Genomic DNA, 17,218 nt, shown 5'->3' on the forward strand with positions numbered 1-17,218 from the left:
GTACCGTCCTGGTCAGAGAAGAAAACAAGATTCAACATGCAGTCTACTATATCAATAAAAGGCTAGTTGAAGCCGAGAGCAGGTATCCTCTAATTGAAAAATTAACTTATTGCCTGCTCCTGTCGTCCAGAACACTTCGCCTATACTTCCAAGCTCATCCCATAAAGGTTCTTCCCAACCAACCATTGCACCAAGTCCTGCAAAAGTCTAACACCTCTAGTCGATTACTTAAATGGTCTATAGAGCTTGGGCAGTATTAAATCACATACCAACCTTGAACAACAATCAAAGGCCAAGCTCTCATAGATTTTGTAGCTGAATGTACCGATATGTCATAACCGAGAGAAAATATGGTCGAGCAGTCATCAGAGTTTGGACTACCTCCTAGTACAGGTTCTGAGTAGAACACCGAGCACCCAGTGTCCAGCACTATTCATTCTGAGGAAAAACTCCAAGACTAGAAGCTGCACGTCGATGGCTCATCTACCGACCAGCTGTTTGGGGCCAGTCTCCCACTAATCACTCCTGAAGGGCAACACATATATTGTTCACTTCTTTTAGGATTTAAGGCATCTAATAACAAGGTGGAGTATGAAGCTTTAATGGCAGGCCTAAGATTAATTATGGAGGGAAAAGTTGAATTCTTTGAAATATACAGTGATTCACATCTTGTTGTCAATCAGGTCCTCGGTGAGGACACTGCTCAAGGAGAAAAAATGATGGCCTATTTGAATAAGATCAACGACATGCTCGCTTAGCTTAAGAAGTACACCATCCAACAAATACCAAGAGAGCAAAATTTCAGAGCAAATGCACTGGTTAGACTGGCTAGCTGTGTTGTGATGATCTAGGCCAACCTAGTCCCTATTGAACACTTAACTGAGCCAAGTATCAACCTACCAGAACCAGTCCTTCTGATAGACAACACTTCATCCTGCATGACCCTGATTGTAGCTTATCTACAACAAAGAGTCCTTCCCAACAGTCGCAATGAATCCAGGAAACTAATGAGGAAAGATGCAGGACACCTAATTCTAGACGGGGTAATATACAAAAAGGGGTTTTCCATGCCATTTCTCAGGTATGTCAACCAAACAGAATCAGGACGGGTGCTAGAAGAGGTACACGAGGGTTTTTGTCAGAACCATGCAAGGGGGCAAAGTATGTCTAAGAAGATTTTAAGGCAAGGCTAATTTTTGCCAACTATGAACGAAGATTCCATTGAATGACAAGTGCCAGAGATTTTCCAAAATCCCCTAAGCAGCTCCAAATGAACTTACTCAGATGCAAAGCCCGTGGCCCTTTCCCATTTAGGGAATTGAACTCATTGGTCGATTGCCAAAAGAAAAAAGGGGAGTATAGTATGCAATAATAGCAATCGATTATTTCACCAAAGGGATAGAGTCCGAGCAACTGGCAACCATTACATCCAAAAAATTATTGGACTTTGTAGTGAAAATATATAATTTGTAGGTTTGGTATACCTCAAAAGATAGTGTTCGACAATGGCACCTAGTTTGACAGCCAACAGTTCACTGATTTCGGTGCCAAGCATGGTATCAAAAAACATTTCTTAGCAGTCTCACACCCTCAAGCAAATGGGCAGGTGGAAACAGTTAATAAAACTCTCAAAGGCATTTTGAAGAAGCCTCTACAGGAGGCTAAGTGAAACTGGCTAGAGAAATTGCCTGAAGTATTTTGGTCATACAGGGCTATAGAGCGAACAACTACTGGTGATACCCCATTTTAACATGCATATGGGTATGAAGCAATGTTGCCAGTAGAGGTTACTCCACCATCTCACCGTCGTACAGCATACGACCAAGATCATAACCACCAACTATTGGTCGATTTCTTAGACCAAATTGAAAAAGGACGTGAAAAGTCCAACATACGCCTGGCTGCTCACCAACAAAAATTTGCCCAGTGCTTCAATTCTATAGTTAAGGAATGAAATTTTTACGTGGGAGATCTAGTCCTTAGAAGAATATTCATAGAAAGTTGACATGCTTCAGCATGAGTGCTAGAGCCAAGCTGGGAAGGCCCTTACCAGGTCACGGAGATAGTACCGCCCGACACGTACAAGCTAATGCGGTATGACCAAGATCTCTAGTTAGTACCTATCCCCCATTACTGGAATGGGGAATACCTAAGGAAGTACTACCAATAAAGATTACTTTTATGTAATCGTTGACTGGCCGATAAAGGCATGAACTGCCCATACCACTGACCAGCTCAAGTTAGCTTTATTAATTATGCACAGGCACAATTTGCCCATTTATTGTAATAATTACTATTTATGAATGTAAGCTACAATGTAGCGACACCACTTATATGGTTAAGTTTTAATCAATAAGGCACGAGTTTTGCCCATCTGTATAATCCTTATGTTGACTTGTTTTTTAGCCAACTGACGCGAAGTCAAATAATTAATTAGAGAGCTTTTGTTGACGGTGAAATCTCGTCAATGATATAAGGTTAGAAAACTAAGACTGTATTGCCAAAGGTATCTTCGAAGAAGATGGAGAAAACTTGAAAGAGTAAATATGTAGAACTACAATGGAGTCAAAATTGTATATTGCTTAACAGCCTTAGCATACAATCAACTTTCCAACCTCTTTTCCAGTGGGGTGATGATCTATTTATAATGGAGCTCTAATGGCTCCTCATACATTGTGCTCCCTTGGGACAAGATTGTACATAGGTACATTGTCAGGGTAGTGACACAAGTTGTGGTGGGGCAGAAGGTCATGGTGTCGGCATGGCATGCATGTAGTGCTCCCACTCTCTTTACAAATTTGTACGCCCACTACTTGTGTTATAAAGATGTCATGGTCATGCTTCTGCCATCCTCATGGTCGTACGTCCTGCACCTGTACATGTACGATTGCTTTGTACCTGATGGTTAGGCATGCGAGGGTGCGAGGCCCAACGTAGTACGAGACCCTCAGGTACATGGCGGGGCATGACAGGGTGCGAGGGTGCGAGACCCTCGAGTACATGGCGGGGCATGCAATGGTACGAGGGTACAAGACCCTTGGGTGTGCGGCGAGGCATGCGTGAGTGCGAGGGTGCGAGACCCTTGAGTAAATGGCGAGGCATGCGTGGGTGCGAGGGTGCGAGACCCTTGGGTGCATGGAGAGGCATGCGAGATTACGAGGGTGCGAGACCCTCGTGTGCACGGCGAGGCACGTGAGTCGCTTGCGAGGGTACGAGGGTGCATTGGTGCGAGGCACTTGCGAGGGTAAGAGGGTGCGAGACCCTCAGGTGCGCGAGGCTCCGCGTGGCATGGAGTGCCTCGCTGTGCGAGGCTGGCTGAGGCAAGGAGCACCTCGCTGTGCGAGGCTGGGTGAGGCCTAGAGTGCCTCGCAGTGTGAGGCTGGCCTCGCTGGTTGAGGAAAGGAGTGCCTCGTGGGCCGAGGCTGATTGAGGCTGGCTAAGGCAAGGAGCGCCTCGCTGTGCGAGGCTGGACGAGGCCTATGGTGTCTCGCTGCATGAGGCTAGGCGTGGCATGGTGCGAGACACCCTTCTAGGCATGAGGCCCATTTGAGGCGCGAATTGCCCTGATGGCGCGAGGCCATTAGCCTAGGGAAATGTTCAGATATAATTTCCATACTTCCATCGAGGAAAGCTCTAAGGGAAATTATTCCATATTCCCAAGACCCACAGGTCCGAACCGAATAGAATGAATATCTAACCTTTAGCCACGTGGTCTAACTATGGACCAAATATTTTTTCCTTGGTAAATTTTTTGCATTCACACTTGGCCCCCAGTCTATTAGGAAGTCTTCAGATTTCCTGGTAGACTCATAGTAATGCTACACTCACTTTGCTTTGGTGGTACTGCTGGGTGATTCGTGTCCGTTGGTGCACCTTGATTACTTGTAAGGATATGTTGACCCCTTGGGTTCTTACTATCCTTTTATGTATTTTAGCGCGCGCTTATTATTATTTTTTTTTGCGAGAAGCGTCCTTCTCATCATTAGTCATAGTATTATTTTTGCAAGCGCCTTTGTTGAGACCCTTTTTGGCAAGTGCCTTCTTTGAGACCCTTTTTTGCAAGCGTCTACTTTGAGACCTTTTTTGCAAGCGTCTACTTTGAGACCGTTTTACAATTTTTGAGGTGATCTCCCCTCGTGTCAGGACTTTTATGGCTAGATGGTCCTCGTCAAATTTTAAACTTGGTCAGTGACCCCTCTAGCATGACGTCCACTTCTATATGGACTCTTCAAAGGAATTGGTAATAGGGCGACTGGAGGAAGGTTTGCTTTCTTCAACATGCGAGTCCTTATGGCCCTCTTCCACCCGTATGTACTTCTGTTCTCTTTCAAAGAAATCATCTAAATTTGAAACATCTCTTTTGAGCATGCTACCCCATAACTTACTTCCTGGATGAACTTCGGCTGTAACAGCCATCTTGAGCTCCGCTTTGGTTAAACTCCCCACCTTTGTTGCTTCCATATTGAACCTATGGATGTAGTTTTTCTGACTTTCATTTTTGCCTTGCTTTATGTTAGCGAGGCTCATAATTGTCATAACATAATCACAGACTGCATGGTGTTGCTGAAGAAATTTGCCAGAGAATTGCTGCCATGATTTGATTGTTCCTGGCCTTAACCTTTTGATCCACTTGTATGTAACACCTTTAAGTGTAACAACAAAGAAATGACATTTTTCTCTACTGTTGACCCCTCTTAACCTCATCAAGTTATTGAAGTAGTCTAAGTGATACTTTGGGTCCGTAGTACCCTCGTACGGAGTCATGCGAGGCTCTCTGAGGTTGGCAGGGAATTGCTCAGCCTGGATCTCCCTTGTGAATGGCGAATCATGGTCAAATTCTTCATCATCTTTGTGCCCCCCAGGTGTGGTGATAATCTTGACTTGAGGGTGCTGCATTTTGATGTCTAGTTCCCTCCTCTTTTTGCATAAGGAGTCTTGTGGGTTCTCAGGCTTATCCCTTGCCTTGGTCGTGTTCCTCGGGGGAGCCACAGGGGGTGCGTTTCTTACCTCTGACCTCTTTCCATGGAGCTTTTCTCTTAGGCCAGGGGGCGCCTCGTTTGAGGTGACCTCTGCTTCGTTCTTACGACCATCGTCTTCCCTCCGCCTTTGCTCCCGTTGGCATTTCGTCGGCCTAGGTCCCTCATGGTACTTTGTGTGGGGAGTTTTACTGCTGGAGAGTCGGGTTTCCCCATTGTTTGCGGGGATAGTATTTTCCCCTTTTTCACACTCCTTCTCTTTACGCTTAGGAAGGGGTATGCTTGACTTTCCTTGCAGGAGGTCGTTTAAGACCTCCTGCATGTTCTCTATCGTGGTTTCTATCCTTCGAGTCTTTTTATGAAAATCTCAAATCTCATCCTTATAGAAGTGAGTCCTTGAGTCGAAACTTACCGAGTGTACTTGAGGACTCTTGCCTGGCCTGTGCGTCGAGGGACCCGGGTCTTGGTAGCCTGAGCATGGTGCCACCGGGGACCGGGGATGTGGGTACACTGGCAGCTTTGAGTAACCTTCATCGGGCTGGACAGCCGGGGATGATGCTTCCTTATCCTCCCCTAGGGGAGGACATTCCTCCGGCATATCTCCATGCCCAGGCGGAGGAGGGTCTTTCTTGGAAGCCCTCATTCGTTCTCCATTCAGGTGAACCTCAACGTCTTGTAGCTGCCGCAAGCGTTGTGGACGCCTTGGCATCTTTCTTTTCTGGAGGTGATGAAAGAACGTTGGCTTAATGCTTGTTCTTCCCAGAGACGGCACCAAACTATTGACGGTGAAATCTCGTCAACGATATAAGGTTAGAAAACTAAGACTGTATTGCCAGAGGTATCTTAGAAGAAGATGGAGAAAACATGAAAGAGTAAATATGCAGAACTACAATGGAGTCAAAATTGTATATTACTAAACAACCTTAGCATACAATCAATTTTCCAACCCCTTTTATGGAGGGGTGATGATCTATTTATAATGGAGCTCTAATGGCTCCTCATACATTATGGTCCCTGGGGACAAGATTGTACATAGGGACATTGTCAGGGTAGTGACACAGGTTGTGGTGGGGCAGAAGGTCATGTTGTCGACATGGTATCTAGTCAGAGGCATGCATGTAGTGCTTCCACTCTCAGTACAAATCCGTACCTCCACTACTTGTGTTATAAAGATGTAACGCCCTACTCCCTTAGAGTCGTTACCAAGTGAGTTTTAAGACAAAACATTGTGTAATGAACTCGCTAACCGAGGTTTTTAAAACAAAAGTGTGACTAATAAAAAGTTAAGGCTGTAATATTTGAAAATGCGTCGTTTCATTAAAAACTTCTAGTATTAAACATTTGGGATCCCAAAATAAGGTTTGAAAACTATTTACATCTTAAAATAAGTTTACAGTTGATTAATTATAAAAAACATAGATTATTACAGCCATTTCTCAAATAAACCCCCAACCAAAGCAGTCGGGCAGGCCAAACATGTATGCGTCGCTTCACGCTCTCCGTACTCATGGTTGGTTGACTCAATCTATGCCCTTACCTGCAACACAGAGCACCTGTGAGCCGAAGCCCAGCAAGAAAACTCATGTAGTTCATAACATATGCAAATTATACAGTTAATCATATCAGATAGTCCACAGATAAACAGGTCAACCATAAGACTAAGCAAACACGGCCATGCCGCCCCAGAAGCCTTACCAAAGCCTGGGGTCTCAGTCCTCACCATAAGGATATCACATGTATCCACTGGGTCCTACCCTGACTATAAGCATCCTTTGTGCTAAGTATTACTTCCGGCCCCACTGCCGTTCTCGGCCTTTCGTCGTTCTCGACTCCGTTGCTGTTTCATTCCACTATAATCACATATAGCATAACTCAAACAACATTCAAACAAATATCAATTCATTTAAGTCTACACCCTAACATGTAATTCAATATAGGGCCGTGCCCCGCAATCACACTATGGGCCCATGCCCTATCCTACGGGTGCTATAGTTTTCTTACCTGTCAATTTGGTAGCTTTCAACACTTGACTCCTTGAGCATGATCCCACTCGAGCCTTAGCGCACACCTAGGCACAAACATAGGTCAAAGTCAACACCGAACCCCAAGTCCAAATACCTAGCCTCGGGACCACTCCCGAGCCCCCGGGAAGTCCTAGATCCCCAAAACAAAGTGGCAGAAACGAGCCCCGAACCCTAGGTCAAAATCCCTCAACAAAAGCCCAAAAACCCCTTTCTGTGAACAGTGCAGCGCTACAGCACTCTAAAGAGGGCGCTGTAGCGCTACAAGCAGAACTCAACATCCCCAGAAACAGGGCCTAGCGCTACAGCGCCCAAAGACTAGCGCTGTAGCGCTAGTTGCAGGAAGGCAAAACCCAACTTCCATTTCTGCGATTTCTTTGAGCCAATCTCAACCCAAACTTCCCCAAATCTTTACCAAACTCAAAATCAAGCTTATAAACACTCTCCATTCATCCCACGCATCCCCAAATCTCAAATCCCAAGCTCATGCATCCTAAATCACAAGATTCACCATAGATGAACCCTAAACCCAGAAATTCAGTCAAACAACTAAGTTAAGGACTTAGAAATCATACCATTGATGCAATTTCGACCTTGATTCAACCCTAGGCCTCCTTGGCTTGCTCTTGCTCAAAGCTTTCCCAGAAATTCCCTAAAGTTCCCATCAATTCGGCTCAAAACACAGCTCAAACCAGCAAAACCCTTAAAACTGAAATCTCTAAAAACTTACCTCAAAAGTTGATGTGTTCTTGCTAATCCTTGCCAAATATTCAAGTCTAACTTTAAGATCCTTGATGCTCAGCCTATCATTGCTCTCCACTAAGCTTTGCTCCAAGAAATTTGAAGAGAAATGGTGCAAAAATGCACAAACCGCCCCTTTGGAAAACCCCTCTGTTTTATCTCTTTTCTTTCTTTCCTTTTTCTTTCTTTTCTTTCTTTTTCTCCACAGCCATCACACTCTCTCTATAAATCCCACTAAGTGTATAAAGCCTCAATAATAAATCTCTAAAAAGCCAATTGACCAAAATGCCCTCCCTATAAATTCTAAACTCTTTTGTCCAAGTAGGGCCATTTTAGTCATTTTACCCAATTCCCGCTAATCCTCAAGTGTCTCTAATATTTTCCCGTTGCCTTCCAATACCTGATAAATCACCAAATATGTAATCCTTACTATCAAAATTAACCTCAATATATATTCTCTAAATTCCTGCTTATACCCCCAGGCTTAACCCAAGCCGGGTATAAATTCTTCCTTGACTTTCCGCTAATCCGCTCACTGGGATCGTCTCGAGTCACAAGTCACAGATACATCCACATACCAATGTGGTCTCAACCATCATCACATAATAATACAGTTATGCCCCAAAATGGCCAAAATTACAATTATGCCTTTCTAACACAATCAGGGCCTACATGCATACTAACACATAGTCATGCCTCTCAAATAATCAAATAGTCATATAACGTGCTTTAAATCATAATCATTCATTTAACTCATCAAAGTCACACACATAAATCCCATCATGCCCTCCTGGCACGCTAATCAAGGCCCTTAAGCCTTATTAGCGAATTTGGGTCGTTACAAAAGATGTCATGGTCATGCTTCTATCATCCTCATGGTCATACGTCCTACACCAGTACACGTACGATTTCTTTGTACCTGATGGTTATGCATGCGAGGGTGCGAGGCCCAACGCAGTGTGAGACCCTCAAGTGCATGGAGAGGCATGACAGGGTGCGAGACCCTCGAGTGCATGGCATGGCATGCGAGGGTACGAGGGTGCGAGACCCTCGAGTGCGCGGCGAGGCATGCGTGGGTGTGAGACCCTCGAGTGCATAGTGAGGCATGCATGGGTGCGAGGGTGCGAGACCCTGAGGTGCATGGCGAGGCATGCGAGGGTACAAGGGTACGAGACCTTCGTGTGCGCGGCGAGGCACGTGAGACGCTTTCGAGGGTACGAGGGTGCGTTGGTGCGAGGTGCGTGAGGCTCCGTGTGGCATGGAGTGCCTCAATGTGCGAGGCTGGGCGAGGCCTGGAGTGGCTCGATGTGCGAGGATGGCCGTGGTAAGGAGTGCCTCGCTGTGTGAGGCTGGTCGAGACAAGGAGTTCCTCGCTGTTTGAGGCTGGCCGAGGAAACGAGTGCCTCGCTGTGCGAGGATGGCTGAGGCAAGGAGCGCCTCACTATGCGTGGCTGGACGAGGTCTGTGGTGTCTCGCTGCGTGAGGCTAGGAGTGACATGGTGTGAGATACCCTTCTAGGCATGAGGCCTATTTGAGGCGCGAATCGCCCTGATGGCATGAGGCCATTAGCCTAGGGAAATGTTCACTTATAATTTCCATACTTCCATTGAGGAAAGCTCTAAGGAAAATTATTCCATATTCCTAAGACCCACAGGTTCGAGCCCAATAGCATGAATATCTGACCTTTAGCCATGTGGTCTAACTAGCGACCAAAGATTTTTTTCTTGGTCAATTTTTTGCATTCACAACTTTCAATTAGACAATCAGTACACTATAGATGAGTTAAGAACACGATAACAATGAGCAATAAATAATAAAGAACACCAGGATTTATAGAGGTTCAACCTCAAAGATTGGTAATGACCTACGTCTTCTTAGATTTATATTAATTTTGAAGGCTTACACAAGATCACCAGGGATTACAAGTAGATTTTTATGTGTAAAAGACAATTCAATGTGGCAGAGTCATTGCTAAACATCAAACCAAAATGCTCAGTATGTTCCTAATGTTGGTTAGTAGGCTATTTTTCTGAACCCCCCCCCCCCCCCCCCCCGCCCCCCAACTGTGGTGGAGATTTTGTATTAGTATTGTTCCCTTCGCCCCTGGTTTGCCCCTATACCTAACTGATAGGGAACATCCCTCTCTTCTCGCAGAGTAGTTGTTTTCCTCTTCTTCAGGAGCTTTGACCGAGTCATCAGGATTGTCAGACACTCTTTGCAGGTGGTTGGGCAATTCTCGCAGAGTTCCAATGGATAGTGTAACAGCTTTCATTCGAGGAGGTATGTCTGTTCGTCATACTAGCCAGCTGCTATCCTGCAAAATGTACCGAGCAGTGACTGTTATTAATTTGTCATGTGTATTCCAACAAGTCTTCCTGTCATACTAACTAGTGAGTTTCTAGGGGTCCTATCGAGCAGCTGAGCCTCTAGCGATAGCATGCTAAGCAGTAACTTGTCGTTTACCCTACATGAATATATTGACCAACTTGTCGGGGGGTTTGCCCAGTCTTCTCTACGTGTCCAAATTTAAGGCCACGTTAGATATGCCAATTTTTGGGATAACATTTGCTCCCGAAGTTTGCAATGGTGCAAAGTAGCATGGAAACTTTCTTCTGCAGGTTACCCCATCCAGTTTGGTCAGCGGTACACACCCCTTGCTATAGAGCATAATGCTTGGTGTAGTTAATAGCCTTTGTATTTCCAAAAAATGACCTTTCATCTTTTCCCGCCACTTTTTGGAATCATAAAGCATCATAATAGCCCTCCATTTAGTGTAGCGCGCAGTTACCGAAGAATGGCTAAGGTGAGGTGATTGGATGGGCGTGCTGATGAGTCTGGGGAGATGTGTCCATGGTGGCTGAGGGGACTACTGAGTGGACAGATGCATTGAATTCCTGCAGGGAGGAAATCATTTCCCTTGGTTATAAATAGGGGTGTTTTTTCCTTTCCTCTTCTTTTCTACATCAAAAAAGCCATAACTATCCTAGAAAAAACCCTAATCTCCATCTCTCAGTCTGTCCGAGAGTGCTAACCCTGATCCCTACATCGCATCACCTTCGCCCCACGAACTCGTCCTCGGTGCCAAAATATTGCTGCAAGTAAGTCTTCCATGCTTTTATTTTTATAATTTCTGTAACTCATGCAAGATGCACTCTTTTTTTATTTTTTTACATTGTGCCCGTGAGTAATTTTCTTGACGAATCCCTAGATTTCTTGAATGCATGCTGCCTAAACCCATAACTAGATGACCACCTTGAGTGGCTCTTGGCCTGGATAGCCCTTTTTTCAAACTTTTGACTTTGTACAAACTAGGTTTTTACTTCCTCTTTTTGATGATTTACGCTTGGTGTTCTTGAAAAAACACGAAGACACCACTCAAAAATTATTTCAGAATTCTTGAGTTCCTTTTTTTTTAATTTAATCTACTCCTTGTTCATCATGCTGCTCTGTGTTTGGTCTGGTGTAGTAGGTATAATCTGCGAACTTCAACCGACCAGCACTGGTCAGTGTTCTCGCCTCACCATTCCCTTTTTCTTGTGTTGCACAGAAGGGAGGTGACAACTGAACTGTGTTGTTAGACATCATTTGAAATGATAAATTTCCCTCATGAAACACATTAACCGGGGTACCGCAGAAGAAGACCCCCACTTAGCACTCCATGGCACCACTAGGGTGAAGCAGGGGGTCCCATTCGTTGAGGACGAGTTGAGCTCTTCTAGGCAAGAGGGGGAACATGCCACGAAGATCCACACTGAGGTCATCCTTAACCACGCCTCAAAGGTAGAAGATGCCCTTCTATATGTAGCTCCTAAGAGCACAATTTATGACAAGCAGCTGCTAAATATCAGGGAGCACTTCCATCTCAGATATGTTTCCATCTTCAAACCTGCAGTTGTACAAACCATTGAACACCTTGGGGATCAATTATGTGCCTGGAACAGATACCATATGAACGTAGGCACCACCCTTCCTCTTCTGCCATACTTTGCCTGTGTGGCAGATTCCTTCGGACTTTTCCCTACCCAAATTAGCCCTAAAGGCATTAGAATTCTCTCGACCCTTTATGTTTTGTATCAATCTTTAGACTGGTTGGTACCTACCGCACACGAGATTAATTATCTCTTTGATCTTAAATCCAGTTCTTGCCAAGACAGGTCAGGGTATTTCTATTTTAGCCATCGGGACTCCAATATTTACCTATCAAACACTAAAGGCATCTCCAAAGATGAGGAGTACGCTAGTCAATAATTTGTCATAGATAATATTGCTGCCACTCACTTGTAAGTCCGTCGCAATGGTCCTTTTAGTTGGCTAGCCCCCACTAGGGAAATGGAGACAAGGTCTATAAAACTAGCTGCTATGGATCCTTGCGACAAGGATCTGGTGGCCCTGACTACTATGGAAAAACTTATATCTGCTGGGCTCTATCCAAACCCCAAGACAAGGGCCAAGGATGTCACCCATGACAAGAAATCACCCAAGAAACCTTCATCCATTTCTAAATTGCCTAATTCACCACCCACCAAGAAGAAAACTAGAGCATCGATCCCCCCGTCCAAACCTTGTGTGGCTCACCGAACCAGGAGTTCAATTGGAGTTGTCATCAAGGAGCCTGCCGAGCATGGCCTTTCCAAAGCTACAACTACCCCTGAGCCTGGCAAAGGCAAGGAGGCTGCAATAGAGTATATAGACTCTGACTCATAAAATAGTGACGGGGGTCTTCCATTTGAGGCAGCTGATTGCTCGAGGGGAGCTGAAGAGGGTGATTTGACCATCTTTCCATACTTTTGTCCAATTATGATGATTTTTTGTTGGTTAGTTTTGACTCTGCTCGACACTTTTGCTAATCCTTTGCTTTCATTTTGCAGATATGTCATCCGTATTTTTCAAGAAGTTCGCCCAAAAGCATACCAGTGGTCCTAGCAGTGAGGTTCCTCCAGCCAAGCCTCAAAAACTCAAACTTCCTGTCAAAACTGTTGAGCAGGCCGAGAAGACCCATGATAATGCCTCTTCTTGAAAAAGGCACCCACACCATCGTACAAATCAAGCAAAGGCAAAGGATTATCTATTGAGGACGGTACCCATATTTGCTGCCCCAGAGATGACCAGCCTGAGCAAAGCTCCTGATGACACTATTGAGAATCCTACCAAGGAGGTCCATGGACCCCTGAAGAAAGCCCTGGCCATCCAGCAAGGACACATAAAAAGGGTGTCTACCTCTCAGACTTAATTCATGGATACTCTTAGTAGCAAATCTCTGAAGTTCATTACTATCAACAATCTTTAGGATGTTACCAGAGTAAGCAATAAATCTGTTCGATCTCTGAATGGTCTTTCTTCACTTGTTGTTTGTTCTAAATTTCTTTTATTTCACATTGCATGGTATGCTGGCTCTTAGTTATGGTCATTACCAAGCCAAGGGGGTGAGCGAACATGTAATCGGCCAAGTGAAAGAGTTTGAGGATAAAAATTCTCAGGTTGCCCATCTGACTGAGCAAGTCCAGCATCTTCAATAGGCCACCGAGTAGATTACCAAGGAAAATGAGGGGCTCAAATCTTCTACAGACCAGTCTAACAGCTTCCCTGCTGAGACCCCTGTCATCGAATCTGACCAACAACTCTAGAGTGCTTGATAAACTTTATATGTTATTATATTATTATTATTATTATTATTATTATTTATTGTTGCAAAGACAAAGATGGCTGAGCCCAACAGCCTTTAATCTTGAAAATCTTGATCCTTAGCCAAAACAACATGGTTGAGCTGAGCAACCTTTAATCTCGAGCAATCTTTTTCCTTTTTATAAAATGCTTCTCATTTCAGCTATCTATCTGCCCGTACCTTTATTTTTCCATGCTACTCAATGTATATTGTTTTTTGGAGCTGTGCGGCTCTGTAAATCAGAGCTAGTCAATTTATTCAAATGAGTTGTAAACAAAAATTGTTCAACCCTATCTACAAAAATTGTCTTATTGCTCTTTTTGTTGCTTGGTATATACTGAGCAACGGGCAAGCACTTTAACATTAATAAAAATTAATGTTTCCAAGTCCTTTTGATTACGCACTTTCCTCTCTGCTTGTCCATGTATGACTATGGTTCCCCCCAAGTGACCGAGAAGGATTCATAACTCTTGGGTTATCCTGTTGGTCACTTGCTAACTGACCAGAACTATTCATAATAACATGTTCGGGGGTACTTGGGTTCACCAACACCTACAAAGGTTTCATACACTGCCGAAAATTCGTGAAATAAATCACTAATTAGCAAGATAGTCATTATAAAAATAAAGCTTGTAACAATGGATAGAAATCACGTCTTATTGATTAAAAGTTAACCATACAAGCTGCGTCACTACGCTATAGCTTACATTCTTAAATATTAATTATTACAATAGATGGGAAAATCATGCATGTGCATAATTAATATAACTAGCTTGAGTTTGTCGGTTGTATGGGAAGTTCGGGCCTGTATCGGCCAGTCAATGATCACTTAAAAGTGATCTTTACTGGTAGTACTTTCTCGGGTGTTCCCCATTCCAGTAACGGGGTACAGGTACTAACTAGAGAACTTGGTCATACTATGCTAGCTTGTATGTGCCTGGTGGTACTACCTCCGTGACCTAGTAGGGGCATTCCCAGCTTGGACCTAGTACTCCTATCGAGGCATCTTGAGTTTCTAGGAATACTCTTCACAGGACTAAATCACCCACGTTGAACTTTCATTCCTTAACTCTATAATTCAAGTACCGGGCAATTTTTTTTTGGTGGGCAACTAGACGTATATTTGACCTTTCGCGTCTTTCTTCAATTTTTCCTAAGGACTCGACTAGCAGTTGGTGATTACAATCTAGGTTGTATGATGTATGCCAGTGAGATAGTGGAGTCACCTCAACTAGCAGCATTGCATCATACCCATGTGTGAGTGCAAAGGGGGTATCACCAGTAGCTATTCGCTCGGTAGTCTTGTATGACCAGAGTACCTCAGGAAATTTCTCAGGCCAGTTTCATTTGGCTTCTTCTAGATGCTACTTCAGGGTGTCTTTGAGAGTTTTTTCAATTGCTTCAACCTACCCGTTTACTTTAGGGTCCGAGACTGCTGAGAAACTTTTTGTGATGTTGTACCTGGCACAAAAATCAGTGAACAGTTGGCTGTCAAACTGGGTGCCATTGTATATACTATTTTCAGTGGTAGATCAAACCTACAAATAATATTTTTTTACCACAAAATCCAGTACTTTTTTGGAAGTGATGATTACCAGTGGCTCGACCTCCTTTTCCCTTTGGTAACCGACCAATGAGGTCAATTCCACCAATGGCGAAGGGACACAGGCTCTGCATTTAAGTAAGTTTGTTTGGTTATGCTCAGAGTATCTTGGAAAATCTTTAGCACTTGTCACATCTTCGAACATATGCAATGGCACCTTCATTCATAGTTGGCCAGAAGTATCCTTGCCTCAAAATCTTCTTAGACAGACTTTGCCCCCTGCATGGTTCCCACAAAAACCCTCATGTATTTCCTCCAGCAACCGTCTTGACTCATTTTGGTTGACATACTTGAGTAATGGCATGGAGAATCCTCTTTTTTACATAACCCTGTCTAGAATTATATATCAAGCGGCTTTCCTCATTAATTTCCTGGATCCATTGTGAGTATTGGGTAGGATGCCGCGTTCTAGAAAAGATGCAACTGGGGTAATCTAGGATGGAGTGTTATCTATAAGAAAGATTGGTTCATGCAGGTTAATACTTGGTTCGGCCGGGTATTGAATAGGTACTAGGTTGGCCTTGCCCATTACAACACTGCTAGCTAGTCTGGCCAGTGCATCTGTTGTGGCATTCTACTATCTTGGTATCTGTTGGATATTGTACGTCTTAAGTTAAGCAAGCAGGTCTTTGATCTTATCAAGATAGGTCATCATTTTTCCCCCCGAGCCGTATACTCTCCGAGGATTTGATTAACAACCAATTATGAATCACTGTATATATCTAGGACTTCAGCCTTTACTTCCTTAGCTAGCCTCAACCCCGCAATCATTGCTTCCTATTCCACTTTATTATTGGATGCTTTAATCCAAAACGAAGTGCACAATGGATGCATTGCCCTTCAGGAGTGATTAATGTTAGACCTGCCCCAGAAAGTTGATTGGTAGCTGAGCCATCGACGTGCAGCTTCCATGCTTAGGGTTCTTCCTCGGAATGAACAGTACTGGTTGCTGGGTTCTCGGTGCTTTACCCAGTGTCCGTATAGTTCGGTGGTCTAGACTCCAGTGATTCCTCGACCATTTCTTCATTTGTTCTTGGCAGCCTGGTACATTCAGCTACAAAATCTACAAAGACATAGTCATACATGCTAAGTCATGTATGACCAAGAGGATAACCCACAAGTTATGAATCATGCTAAGTCACTTGGGGGACACCATAGTCATACATGAACAAGCAGAGAGAAAAGCGTGTAATTAAAAAGACATAGAAACGTTAATTTTTATTATTGTTAAAGTGCTTGCACGTTGTTCGATATATATCGGGCAACAAAAAGAGCCATAAAACAATTTCTATAGATAAAGTTGAACCATTTTTGTTTACAACTCATTCGAAAAATTTTAACAGCTCTGATTTACAAAACCGCACAGCTCCAAAAGTAGTATACGCCGAGTAGTAAGTAAAAATAAAGGCACTAGCAGATATATAGTTAAAATGAGAAGCATTTTATAGAAAAGTAAAAGATTGCTCAAGATTAAAGGCTACTCGACTCAACTATGTTGTTTTGATCAAAGTAAAAGATTGCTCAAGATTAAAGACTGCTCGGCTCAGCCATTTTTTGTCTTTGGAAAAATAAAAGAAAAGCTAAAAAGATTAAATGTTTCGAGGGTCTTGAGGCAGGGGACTTAGTTGGTCTTGAAGTTGGTTGGTTGGTTGGTCTTGAGGCTGGGTGGCAAGCAAGTCTTGAGGTTGGTCGGTAGGAACAGAAGTGTCAGCTGAAGCGTTTAGACTTGAGAGCAAAGTAGAATCCTCAGGAGCAGGAGGGTTTTCTTATTCGACAATAGAGAAAGCAGGATCCTGGACAACTGGAGCCTATTCGGTGGACATAGTGTGGGCCTCAGCTTGTTCTCGCTTAAAATAGTATTGTTTAAGCTCATCGAAAGCCTCCCCCAGATAGCTATAATCCACCCCTTGTTGAGCACCCAGAAGTCATAGAAAGTGCCCATGTCAAAGGCCTTGTAGGCCACAGCATCAACAGCTGTACTAACTTTCTCTTCATCAAGGGCGTTTGGTAGTTCATCCTTCTCTTCCTGGATGGCTCTCCCCTCGGCAGCATTCCTCATGGAAAAATATTTCAGCTCCTCCACCCTCCTCTCTAGTCAATTGACGTCAAGATTCCTCTGCTCAGAAGCAGTCTTGAGCCCCTCGTTCTCTTTGGAAATTTTCTTTGAGGTCTGCTAAATATTTTGGACTTCCTCGGTCAGCTGGGCAACTTGAGA

This window comes from Humulus lupulus, chromosome 3, assembly GCF_963169125.1.
Source record: "Humulus lupulus chromosome 3, drHumLupu1.1, whole genome shotgun sequence".
NCBI lineage: Eukaryota > Viridiplantae > Streptophyta > Magnoliopsida > Rosales > Cannabaceae > Humulus > Humulus lupulus.